Consider the following 12,523-nt stretch of genomic DNA (forward strand, 5'->3'; position numbering starts at 1 on the left):
TGGGGGGGCATGTAACATTGTAAACATATGATTGTAAACATATGATTGATTGGGGCATAGTTGTAAACATTGTAAACATATGATTGGGGGCATGCAACATTGTAAACATATGATTGGGGGCATGTAGCATTGTAAACATATGTTGGGGGCAAATTGTAAACATATGATTGGGGGGCATGTAACATTGACAAAGATAATTACATTGTGATTGATTAAAGGAGATTGGGGGCATGTAACATTGTAAACATATGATTGGGGGCAAACATATGATTGATTGGGGGCATGTAGCATTGTAAACATATGATTCTGTAAACATATGATTGGGGGGTAGCATTGTAAACATATGATTGGGGGGGGCATAGCATTGTAAATATATGATTGGGGGGCATGTAACATTGTAAACATATGATTGGGGGGGGCATGTAGCATTGTAAACATATGTGATTAAAGTATGCACATTGTAAACATGGCGATTGGGGGCATGTATATATAAATAAATATATATGCCATTTGAAAGCAGACGCTTTATCCAAAGCGACTTACAGTCATGGTGCATACATTCTACGTATGGGTGGTCCTGGGCCTTCAAGATACCGGTGAACAGAGGATAAGGAGAGAGAGAGCAAACGGAGGAGAGATAAGGAGAAACACTGATAACACTGAGGTGGAAAATGTGGAGTCTGACCATTAGCTTTTATAACCAATGTCAGTCACATGCTGCCAGCACTCCTTCTCTGGTCCCAAGACTGACTCGGGGTCAAGGGTGTGAGCAACTGTCATGCTCCAGTGGCATGGTTGTGGTCTGGGTTTGATCACAGACTGGCCTGGGGTGGTGGCTGGGGGTGGGGCAGGGGTTGTGGCTGGGGGTTGGGAGGGGCTGGCCCTGGGGTTACCTTGGTTCTATCAGGACAGACTGACAGGAGCTGATAAAAGAGGAGTGGAGACAGACTAGTGTTGACACGGCTGCAGTAGGACACTCAGGACAACTCACCACCATCACTTATCACAGTGAGTGTATTTACATGACATTCTTATCAACCTGTAGGGTTTCAGTGTAGGAGATACACTACTTTCAGGATTGTTTCATAAGGAATATGGCTGGCTATTTGTTTTTTGCTAAATAGATCTGCATTTTCTGTTTTTACTCCATGTAAAGTTGACTGCTCTGTATCTAGGAGTTGGAGAAGTAGTTATGTAGGTGAGATGTAGGTTATTTAAAATAATTTGCTAGGTAAAATTCTTTGACACTTCTAATGCAACGGGCATGAGAGCGATGAGATCACGAGTCATTGACTCTTCCCTGGGTCATGGTTTGACCGGATACAGCTTATGTCAAATTGAATTCAAAAGTTGAATTTGTTAGTGTTTTAGCTAACCCTAACATTAACCTAATTATCCTAACCGGTTATGAAAGGTCAACTCTGACAAGCTGTAATACTGTCTTTCCTGCCACAGTGGTACTAGAACTCTGATTGGCAACAGCGAGTCCCAGCTGGGATTGGTCAACTCACTAAACAATCAATAAGCAGCCATTTTGGATTTACAAGAAGTGGTACTTACTCTGGGGAAGATAGAGAATTGAGTCTGTCAACACATGATGTGAGAGCCTTGGTTACTTGTGGTAGTTTTCTTGCTTAGTTGGTGCAATGTAAGCTTATTGCTTGTGCTGAGTTGGCAGTGTTTGCATGTTTTGGTTTCAATCTGTAGTTTGTGCTTTGTCATCTGTATTCCTAACATTGGACTTGGATTTTGTCAAATAAAACCAAAGCAAGTTATCATGAATTGTTTTTGTTCTTCAGATGGCCCTTCCCCTGTTCACCCTCCTGCTGACTGCCCTCCCTGTGGTCCACTGCCTCCCCACTGCCTTCCAGGACCTGGAGCAAAGCAGTAGTATGTACATTTAGAACAGTGGTGGCTGGTGGGAGGTGCTAGAAGAGGGCGGGTCTCATGTAATGGCTGGACTGGAATACATGTAATGGTATCAAATATATGGAAAACTCATGTTCGACTCCGTTCCATTGATTCCATTCCAGACATTACAATGAGCCCGTCCTCCTATAGCTCCTCCCACCAGTCTCCACTGCTATTTCAGTTATACTTCCACTGACACATCCTACATTTACCACAAATCAATCTGTTATAGCAAGTTGTGTATATACACTACATTTTCTGGAGACGCTATGTGTTTGTTGGAGGATGTAATGGGTTTGATTCCTGCATGGGCCTCAGTACAATTGAACTGTACATTTCTTTTTGTTAAAAGTGTTTCAGCAAATGGCTATAATTCTACATGTATGGTGGTGTGGTGGTTTCTCCCAGAAACTGAACGTCCATCCGGTTCCCGTGGCTCTGTGGTCAGCAAGTGTCTACCCCTCCTCACACTCACGGTGAGAAAGGCTACAGCCTGGAGATGCAAGATGACAGATGTAAGACTTTGTTCTTGCCTCTGGGTGATAACTTCACTACTCTGGAGTGAACAGTGCAGATTCCCAAGATTCCAGGTCAGTTGTTAAGCAGGAACTCCAGCTGCAGAATGGATCAAATATCCTTACTTTCTTTGCTGTGAATGTTTTTCTGATCCTAATGGTTAGTTGCTGTGTCTGTTACATCTTGAGGAATTTTAAATGTGTTTGGTTTTGCAAAAACGGAATGCGCTTGTTTATCAATCTAAAATGACCTTTGCCCTCCCAGGATACCTTTGAGCACGTGTACACGGCCGACTCTCTCAAACATTCCCTGGTACATCCTGGCTGGAAACCACGACCACGCGGGCAACGTCAAGGCTCAGATCGACTACAGCCGCAAGTCTGACAGATGGTAAGAAACGGACACGTAGACCAGAGACCGGCGAGACATCTCACTCGCTCCTCTTTTTCTGGTTCATGAACTAAGCAGACAAGACCCAGCTGATAATGCATTGGTGCCTATGCGACAGCCACTCCTTCAACAGAACGGAACTGTGACCCTTTTTTTCAATGGTAAACGGCCTGAGTGGGACATCTTCATTTATCCACTGTCTTTGCTTAGACCTTATGCAAGTCTTTGACAGCATAAAACCTTTAGTTTTTCGTATCTGTTCATCATGAATGTTTTATCATGCAGCAGAATCAGTCTTTTCACTGCATAACCCTAGGCTGCATCCCAAATGTCTAAAATAGTACACTATGTTGGGATTAGGGTGCCATTTGGGATTCAGACCGTTTCACCGAGTTGTTTCTATCTTAACCTTCATTGATCAGTCTTCATTCATTGAGCCTCAATCCCCCCTCAGGCGGTTCCCTCACTACTACTACGAGCTGAACTTCCGTATCCCAAACACCAAGCGCACTCTGAGCATCATGATGCTGGATACAGTGATGCTGTGTGGTAACTCTGACGACTACGATGATGAGAAGCCTCGCGGACCCCTCAGCACCATTGAGGCCAACCGACAGGTACACAGATTATTCTGGGCTTTGTTAAATAAAATGTTTTTGGCTTGAACTTTTAAAGTCATTTTAAGACTTGAGATTCTATTGACTGACTTTGTTCCACCGACCCTGTTAACCTGACCATTGTTGCAACTGAATGTACTTTTTACACTTGTTGTTCTTCTTGTCCTTAAGGTTAATTAATTGCAACTGCTGACAAATTCTCCATCAGAAATCCCAAAAACATTGTAATAGAGGAAATGATCAAGAACTAAGTCTTAATTTACTGTATTCACCTACCAGCTGACCTGGCTGCAAAAGAGGATGGCCCAGTCCAAGGCTGACTTCCTGCTTGTGGCTGGTCACTACCCGGTGTGGTCAGTGTCCGAGCACGGCCCCACAGAGTGCCTCCTGAAGAGACTACGCCCCCTTCTGGTCAAGCACAAGGCCACTGCATACTTCTGTGGTCACGATCACAACCTGCAGGTTTGCGGAGGTTTTGAAACTTAATTTCGCATAGTCTTCTCCTAAACTATTCTATCAACCAGAGGGTTGCTGTTAGATAAAGGAAGGCCATATGGAAGATGGATTGTTTACTTTAGCGTGTCACTTTAGCATTCTCGATTTATTGATGGATAATGTTAACTCCCTCGGAATCAGTGTCCTTTCCACAGGACGGTTGAGCTAACGTAGGCTAATGCGATTAGCAAGAGGGTGTAAGTAACAAGATCATTTCCCAGGACATAGACTTATCTGATATTGGCAGAAAGCTTAAATGTTTGTTAATCTAACTGCACTGACCAATTTGCAGTAGCTATTACAGTGAAATAATACAATTCTGTTTGAGGAGAGTGCACAATTTTGAACATAAAGTTATTAATAAAGAAATCAGGCACATTTGGACAGTATTGATACAAAATTCTGAACAGAAATGCAATGGTTCATTGGATCAGTCTAAAACTTTTCAGACACTGCTGCCATCTAGTGACACATCTAAATTGCACCTGGGCTGGAATAATACATTATGGCCTTTCTTTTGCATTTCAAAGATGAAGGTACAAACATTTTTATTTCTTTGTAATATCTTTTACCAGATCTATTGTGTTATAGTCTTCTAGATTCCTTTCACATTTCCACAAACTTCAAAGTGTTTCCTTTCAAATGGTACCACAAATATGCGTATCCTTGCTTCAGGGCCTGAGCTACAAGTAGTTAGGTTTGGTTATGTCATTTTAGGTGAAAATTTAAAAAACGGGATGAATACTTAAGCGGTTTTTATGTTGCATCATGGTATTGTTCAGAATGGCAAACTGTAGAAAAATGTTAAACACAATTAAAAAATATTTTCAGGTAGTGGCTCTGTCTTAAAATGTTTGCGCTCTCCCAAACATGACCCTGACTGACCCCCCCCATTCTCTCCTCAGTACCTGAAGGAGTCTGGTGTGGGCTATGTTGTGAGCGGTGCCGGTAACTTCCTGGACCCAGACACGCGTCACTGGCACCATGTCCCCAAAGACACCCTCAAGTTTTTTACAGGCCAGGCCTCTACCCTGGGAGGCTTTGTCCACGGAGAGGTCAGTCATAAATAGAATTGTCCATTCTACTTTTTTAATGAATTGTCGTATCTGTATCCTGTTTGTGGTTTTGATACTTGTAGACTGACTGGATTGGATGTGTCACATGGCAGCCTATTCTCAATACTCTCTGATCAATAGTGCACTACATGGGGAATAGGGTGCCATTTCAGACGTACATTTGCCGTTCCTGGAGGAGGGGGATCAATAAAGTTGTATTGTATTGAAGGTAACCAAGCACAAGATGACCCTCACCTTCATCCAGGCTAAAGGGACGTCTCTGTACCGCACTGTCTTGCCACGCAGGGACATCGACGATGACCAAAATGGCAGCGACGACAAGGATTAGCCCTAGTGGAAGAGATGACGAAATAGACTGTCACAATTGACCTGTGTGTATATATATGACCGAGCCCTTAAATTAAGGACCTCATTGATTTATTTTACAATACTTCTACTTTAGCAGTTCAATTCTGTCAAATTACAATTTACTCAGATGTAGTCCTTCGTAAGGGCTAGATATTGACCATGTACAATAGGATGGATGGCAGAGGTGTGGATACAGACTGGCAGGTATTATAGCTCATGTTTTGTGGATGGATGAGTTCAGGTTGAGTTTTTAGAAAATAACTTTGGCATTATGAGTTTGCCTGAATGTAGCATGAAGGAAAATAATGTATTTTAATAAATAAGGAAAGGATGTTGTATGATTTTTATTTTTGTGTATTCATTTAAAGAATAAATAACCTTTTGGATTTGTTTTCCTGTAGTTTGTACATATTGATGCCAATCTGTTAAATATTTCAAGGCTTTTGCTATATTGATCATTGGGTCTCAGCATTAGCCCATTACTTTGGCATTGAAGGACCAAATCATCTATTTATCCTTGTACGTGCTGCCCTCTGGCGACTAGGCTATTTCCCTGCACTGCAGTTAAGAATCGGGGACAACGCTTTGCCAGTGTCCTAAATTAATTGACTCAAAAGGCCAGGCTCTGACAAGGGTTGATGACTGTAATAACTCAACTGAAGGGTGTTCATGTAAGTCCAAACGTCGTGATCAAATTGGTCTTAGATAGTTGGACAGATTGACGGTTGGTCCACTTCTTTTCAAACAACATTTGCTCTATTTAGATCTAAAATACATGCCTCAGTCTCTCCCTGAACCCACTGGCTGTAGGGAGCAGAGGTGGGTGAGTGCTGCTGACCATGCTCTTTTTAAAGATGGTGGCTAAATGATGTCCCGCTCACACTGTCTTAATATGGCACAAAATGGTCAGTTACTGTCCCCTTAAGGGGTGGCACTCCCATACTGTAGGCACCAATGCTTTCGCGTCTGGGTCTGGTCTGCGGTAGTTCATTGACTGCATATGAACCAGATAAAATGAGGGAGTAGGATGTGTCTGGTTGTGCTGCTGACCATGCACTTTTGTCTATTGGTGAAGAGAGCCTCTGGTCTGCTGCCAATAGATGAATAGGGATCAGGGCTGAATGGTGTTGGCACCGTCAAGACCCACCAATAGGATTGAACTCAAACACACCGTACCAGTATTGTAGTGTGTATTGTCCTAGGTTGATGTCAATGCATGTTGAGTGGATTAGTGTGAGGTAGCCTACAATACCTTAACGTCTTATCCTTGGCCACATTGCACTATTTGTTATTTACCAATGTATGCATGCAAATCATGAAGTACACTAGAAAATAAAAATTGTTTGAGGTTAAATATAAGCCAATTATGGAGTAGCCAGGCAGGCCTGGATCATCCAGTTGCAATCGTCACGGTATTGGCAGGTACAGTAGGGAGCTGAGCTTAGTGGACCTGAGAGCAGGACAGGGACAGAACGGGATAGGGCCAGAGACTTACCGAGAACATGTCATGTAGCCAGATGGCCGAGTCAGTCGCACCATGGAACCAGGTCCTCTTAGCATGGGGTCAAAACCTTAAAGTGGAATTCCACTCCAAAATGATATTTTGGTATGTTTTTCATTAGTCCACTGTTGATTCAGTCCCAAAATGTTTTGCATGTCAGCAGTCAAGTTTAAAAACCAAACAAGAGTTGAGTGATGACCCTTTAAGGGTCATGGGTAGGGTTTGTTACAACATTCTGTTTTGACTAATCTGAGACGATATCGAGATGTCTGAATTGTTAATGTAATTAATGAATAGATACATTAATTCAATATTTTTCAACCTGACTTTGTAGCCCTTGTGAAACACTTATATACTGTATCTTGTTTTTGTACCTTTATTTAACTAGGCAAGTCAGTTCAGAACAAATTATTATTTTCAATGATGGGTTAGGAACAGTGGGTTAACTGCCTTGTTCAGGTGCAGAACGGCAGATTTTTACCTTGTCAGCTCGTGGAATTCCGTCTTGCAACCTTTCAGTTACTAGTCCAAAGCTCTAACCACTAGGTTACCTGCCGCCCCTTATATTGTTAAACACTGTAGCATGTTTACATTATTAGGTACTTTAGCAAGTTTACATTATTTAGGTACTGTAGCATGTCTACATTATTAGGTACTATAGCACATTTACATTAGATACAGTAGCATGTTTACATTAGATACTGTAGCATGTTTACATTAGGTACTGTAACATTTACATTATTAGGTACTATAGCATGTTTACATTAGATACAGTAGCATGTTTACATTATTAGATACTGTAACATGTTTACATTATTAGATACAGTAGCATGTTTACATTAGATACTGTAACATGTTTACATTATTAGATACTGTAGCACGTTTACATTATTAGATACTGTAGCACGTTTACATTATTAGATACAGTAGCACGTTTACATTATTAGATACTGTAACATGTTTACATTATTAGATACTGTAACATGTTTTCATTATTAGATACAATCATGTTTACATTATTAGATACAGTAGCATGTTTACATTATTAGATACTGTAACATGTTTACATTATTAGATACAGTAGCATGTTTACATTATTAGATACTGTAGCATGTTTACATTATTAGATACTGTAACATGTTTACATTATTAGATACTGTAGCATGTTTACATTATTAGATACAGTAGCATGTTTACATTATTAGATACTGTAACATGTTTACATTATTAGATACAGTAGCATGTTTACATTATTAGATACTGTAGCATGTTTACATTATTAGATACTGTAACATGTTTACATTATTAGATACAGTAGCATGTTTATTATTAGATACTGTAACATGTTTACATTATTAGATACAGTAGCATGTTTACATTATTAGATACAGTAGCATGTTTACATTATTAGATACTGTAACATGTTTACATTATTAGATACAGTAGCATGTTTACATTATTAGATACAGTAGCATGTTTACATTATTAGATACTGTAACATGTTTACATTATTAGATACTGTAACATGTTTACATTATTAGATACAGTAGCATGTTTACATTATTAGATACAGTAGCATGTTTACATTATTAGATACTGTAACATGTTTACATTATTAGATACAGTAGCATGTTTACATTATTAGATACAGTAGCATGTTTACATTATTAGATACTGTAACATGTTTACATTATTAGATACAGTAGCATGTTTACATTATTAGATACAGTAGCATGTTTACATTATTAGATACTGTAACATGTTTACATTATTAGATACTGTAACATGTTTACATTATTAGATACAGTAACATGTTTACATTATTAGATACAGTAGCATGTTTACATTATTAGATACTGTAACATGTTTACATTATTAGATACAGTAGCATGTTTACATTATTAGATACAGTAGCATTTTACATTATTAGATACTGTAACATGTTTACATGTTTGTTTACATTATTAGATACTGTAGCATGTTTACATTATTAGATACTGTAACATGTTTAACATAGTTTACATTATTAGATACTGTAACATGTTTAGATACTGTAACATGTTTACATTATTAGATACTGTAACATGTTTACTGCAACGCCATGAAACTTGATCTCTTCATTACTCATATAGCTGAGGATGTCAAAGACCACTTGTCTACACACAATGTTCCCCCAAACCAGCTGCGCCTTTTCTATAATTTGGCAGTCACTACAATAGTTAAATCACAGCACGACTTTGCATGCACCATCACAGGTGTAGAAAAATGTGAATCCTCCAGTTTGGCCAAACCTGCCAGTCACTACAATGTCCCAAACTGCAGGGATCGGTAATCCACTCGTCACTTGTTCCAATCCGTTTTAGGATTATCCCAAAATGTCCTCTGCCGCACTTGGTTAAACTGTATCTCTACCTAGCAGGCCTATTCTCCCACTATGGACTGACATCCGGGCCTGATCTTTACTGGATAACCAAGTAAAACATTAATTTTCCTTGTATAAACACGTTTATGAGTGGTTAAAAATCCAGTAAAACTGTCTCTCGCACATGACATTCTAGAAATTTTACATACATTTATTAGAATAAGTTCTAGAACATTCAAGTGGGACTCCAGCGGTGTCCCAGTTAGTCTGCGTCAGAACGACCTTTGCGGAGTCCTCATTAGTCCTGCATTAAGCCCTCTTTACCGGTGTGGGCGATACCGATTCCCAACACCAACGTGTCTAAACAGTGTCCCTGCTGGGCTTATGATTTTTATTAGGCCTTGATCTGCTCTTAATACGGCAGTTAGCTTCAACCATGTGCTGACTGCCCAAGACAATGTGATATACCTCACCACCCCAAGAGGTCCTGCAGGTGTCGTCTTTAATATATGCCATTTATTTCTTGTCAATTTACATTCACATTGGTCCAGGAATCTCATATATAGTTTCCTATTAAAATGTGCAGAGTAGTTGGTTCTTATCATCTGGTCATGGTCAAACAGCTGAGTCAAGGCTTATAATCCAATTGACAGTAACACTAATAGTTTGATAGGTTTAACCTATATGAGATTGAGCTTTGTCCTCCAAAACTGGGGATGAAATTAACTCAGATGAACTTCTGTTCTGTCTCCATAGTAATAGTGTGACGTTCTGCCACCCTAACTGAGCTGCCAGAGAGGAAGGAAACAGATGTTTTAATCACCATTGGTCTCATGGTCACATCCCTGAACAGTTAGTTACCTTCCTCTCCAGAAGCTCAGTTAGGATGGCAGACTATGCCAGAGTTCAGTCAATGGTTGAGATGGAAGAACACTGTGGATGGATCCATCAAGACTAACGTGACAATACATCTCATTTCCCGTTGGTACACTAAGCTGCAGTCCTGATAAGATCATTCCATAACAGCTGTCTGTGAGGTTCTGAGCTTCTGCCTCAGATTAAACTGCTCTCTGAGCCTCTAATTCCCTGGCTGAAAAGTAATAAAAGGAGGCTGTATTATAGAGGGCTAAACTGTGTGTGTAATCTTTACTCTTTAATCCCCCTCTTCTGCTCTCTCAATAAAGGAAGACAGGCACTTGAAAGACCCGCACAGATGGATGAACACAGTCGGCATCAAGCTTGACGATAAAAGCTATAAAATAGCATAACAGTATCAAATCCTACATGCAATATCAGGTAACATCCAGCTTAAATAATAATTGTTTGTTTTAAGTTGTGTAACACTATGCCTTTCTGGAGAACTACATAAATTATGGAACATAACTAGCCACAGGAAGCAACAGGATTGAAATATACTACACTGTACTTTAATTATACTACTGTGTGCTTACCCTCTAATATTTGTTTGCATAAGGTAGTGTGTTTCCACTTAAAATACTGTTTAGATAAGCCTATCACGAACATCTTCCCAGGCCACCTGTATGGGAATCACACAGACTCACCTTAACCTAACCTCACCCCTACTAACTGAATTAATTCAACCCTACTAGTTAATTAGTAAATCAACTAATCTAATCCTGCTGAAGCCTGGAAATAACCTTAGTATCAGGTGTTATCAAACAGAACAAATCTAATACCATATTCACACGAACATATGTTTACACAAAGTCCTCTTTAAATTGAAAGTTTTGAATGGCTAACCCACACTCACTTTACCATAACGTTTGACCACAGGAGGCTGGTGAGGGGAGGAGTGCTCATAATAACGGCTGGAATGGAGTCAATGTAATGGTAACAAACACATGGCAACCATGTGGTGATACCATTCCATTCATTCTGTTCTAGCCAGTTATGAGCACTCCTCCCAATGAAGATGCCACCAGCTGCCTTTGACACCCATACGGTTAAAGAATTACCAGATATAGATAGATATAGATAATAGATATATAGGCCTACTGAACAGATTCATTATAAAATACTCAGATGTGGCCGTTTTTCTGTGTTTATTGGTAGTTTTAATGTTTAAATGCTCGAGGAGGAAAAGTCACTAGTCTGTTGGTGTCAAAGAGAGGAAGGAAGTGTGGTGACTTGGCACAAATCCGATGGACAGTTCATAGGGGAAGTCCGGCATCCTCTCCTTGTCCCATGGCCATTAATACACAACAGCCAGTCAATCTGAAGCCATCCCTTCAAGCTTTAAAGAGGGATGATAGGTAACGCCCATCATTGCACTGTTCCCACCAACTTTGGTTTTTAAATCAGAACCCCTTAGTTTCACCTTTTGTTAACCAGGTGGTCCCATTGAGGTCAGAAGACCTCTTTGCCAAGGGAAACCTGGCCAAGTGAGGCAGTATCCCTGCCTGTGCAACTGGGGTTTCCTTGATAGGAAAGATGTGAAGAATATGTCCACTTGGGCCAACTCCAGAAAAGGTCCATCCATATACATTAAGCTTGACGGATATCTGTAACTCTCCAACCAAGTTGGTGAAATTACAAAAGCGTCATAAAACCGTCAATCGATTGTGTGCAGTCCCATGATGTCCTGCAATTTTCTTTTTCACCTGGTGAATACACAATGATGTGCCCAAAACATTCAAAAGTCTTTCTTTTGTTCCTCTGACATTTTTGGATGGAATGTGTTGAGGCTAAACAAGGAAGTTTGGTACTGTTATACTTCGATTTTGGCAATGAGGCCCTTTATCTACTTCCCGAGTTAGATGAACTTGTGGATACCACTTTTATGTCTGTGTCCAGGAAGAGTATGAAGGAAGTTAGAGGTAGTTTCACAAGCCAATGCTAACAAGCGTTAGCGCAATGACTGGAAGTCTATGGGGATCTGCTAGCATGCTACAGGATGGGTACTGCATAGAGATCTGCTAGAATGCTACAGGTTTGGTACTGGAAATTACATGAGCCATATGAATCAAATTAAGATGAACACCAGAATAACCGCTAATGGAATAGCTAACTAAATATGGTTTACCAGTACTGGATTAAAATGTACCTTTCTGACTGTAAGCCTACTGTCCTCAAAAGAACCATTAAAATGACTTTTATTGCACCATGCTTTGAATGGCTTCAGATGATTTTAGACAAGACACTCACGCTAAACAATCCTTCATCTTTAGAGCAGGTGGGTCACCTTTTGATAAAGTACTTATTGCATCATCCCACGGGTGGTCCCTAGGCCTCTTGCTCTCTCTGTGGCTATTTCACCGTATCTTGTGGGTGGGTGCTAATATTTGTC

The 12,523-nt window shown here is 40.1% G+C and overlaps 1 pseudogene; it reads left to right on the forward strand.

The window, feature by feature from the left end:
- The first annotated feature begins 2,294 nt into the window (after positions 1 to 2,294).
- Positions 2,295 to 5,689, forward strand: LOC127931926 (tartrate-resistant acid phosphatase type 5-like; annotated as a pseudogene).
- Positions 5,690 to 12,523: the final 6,834 nt, after the last annotated feature.

The sequence above is a fragment of the Oncorhynchus keta genome, chromosome 10 (genome assembly GCF_023373465.1).
Source record: "Oncorhynchus keta strain PuntledgeMale-10-30-2019 chromosome 10, Oket_V2, whole genome shotgun sequence".
NCBI lineage: Eukaryota > Metazoa > Chordata > Actinopteri > Salmoniformes > Salmonidae > Oncorhynchus > Oncorhynchus keta.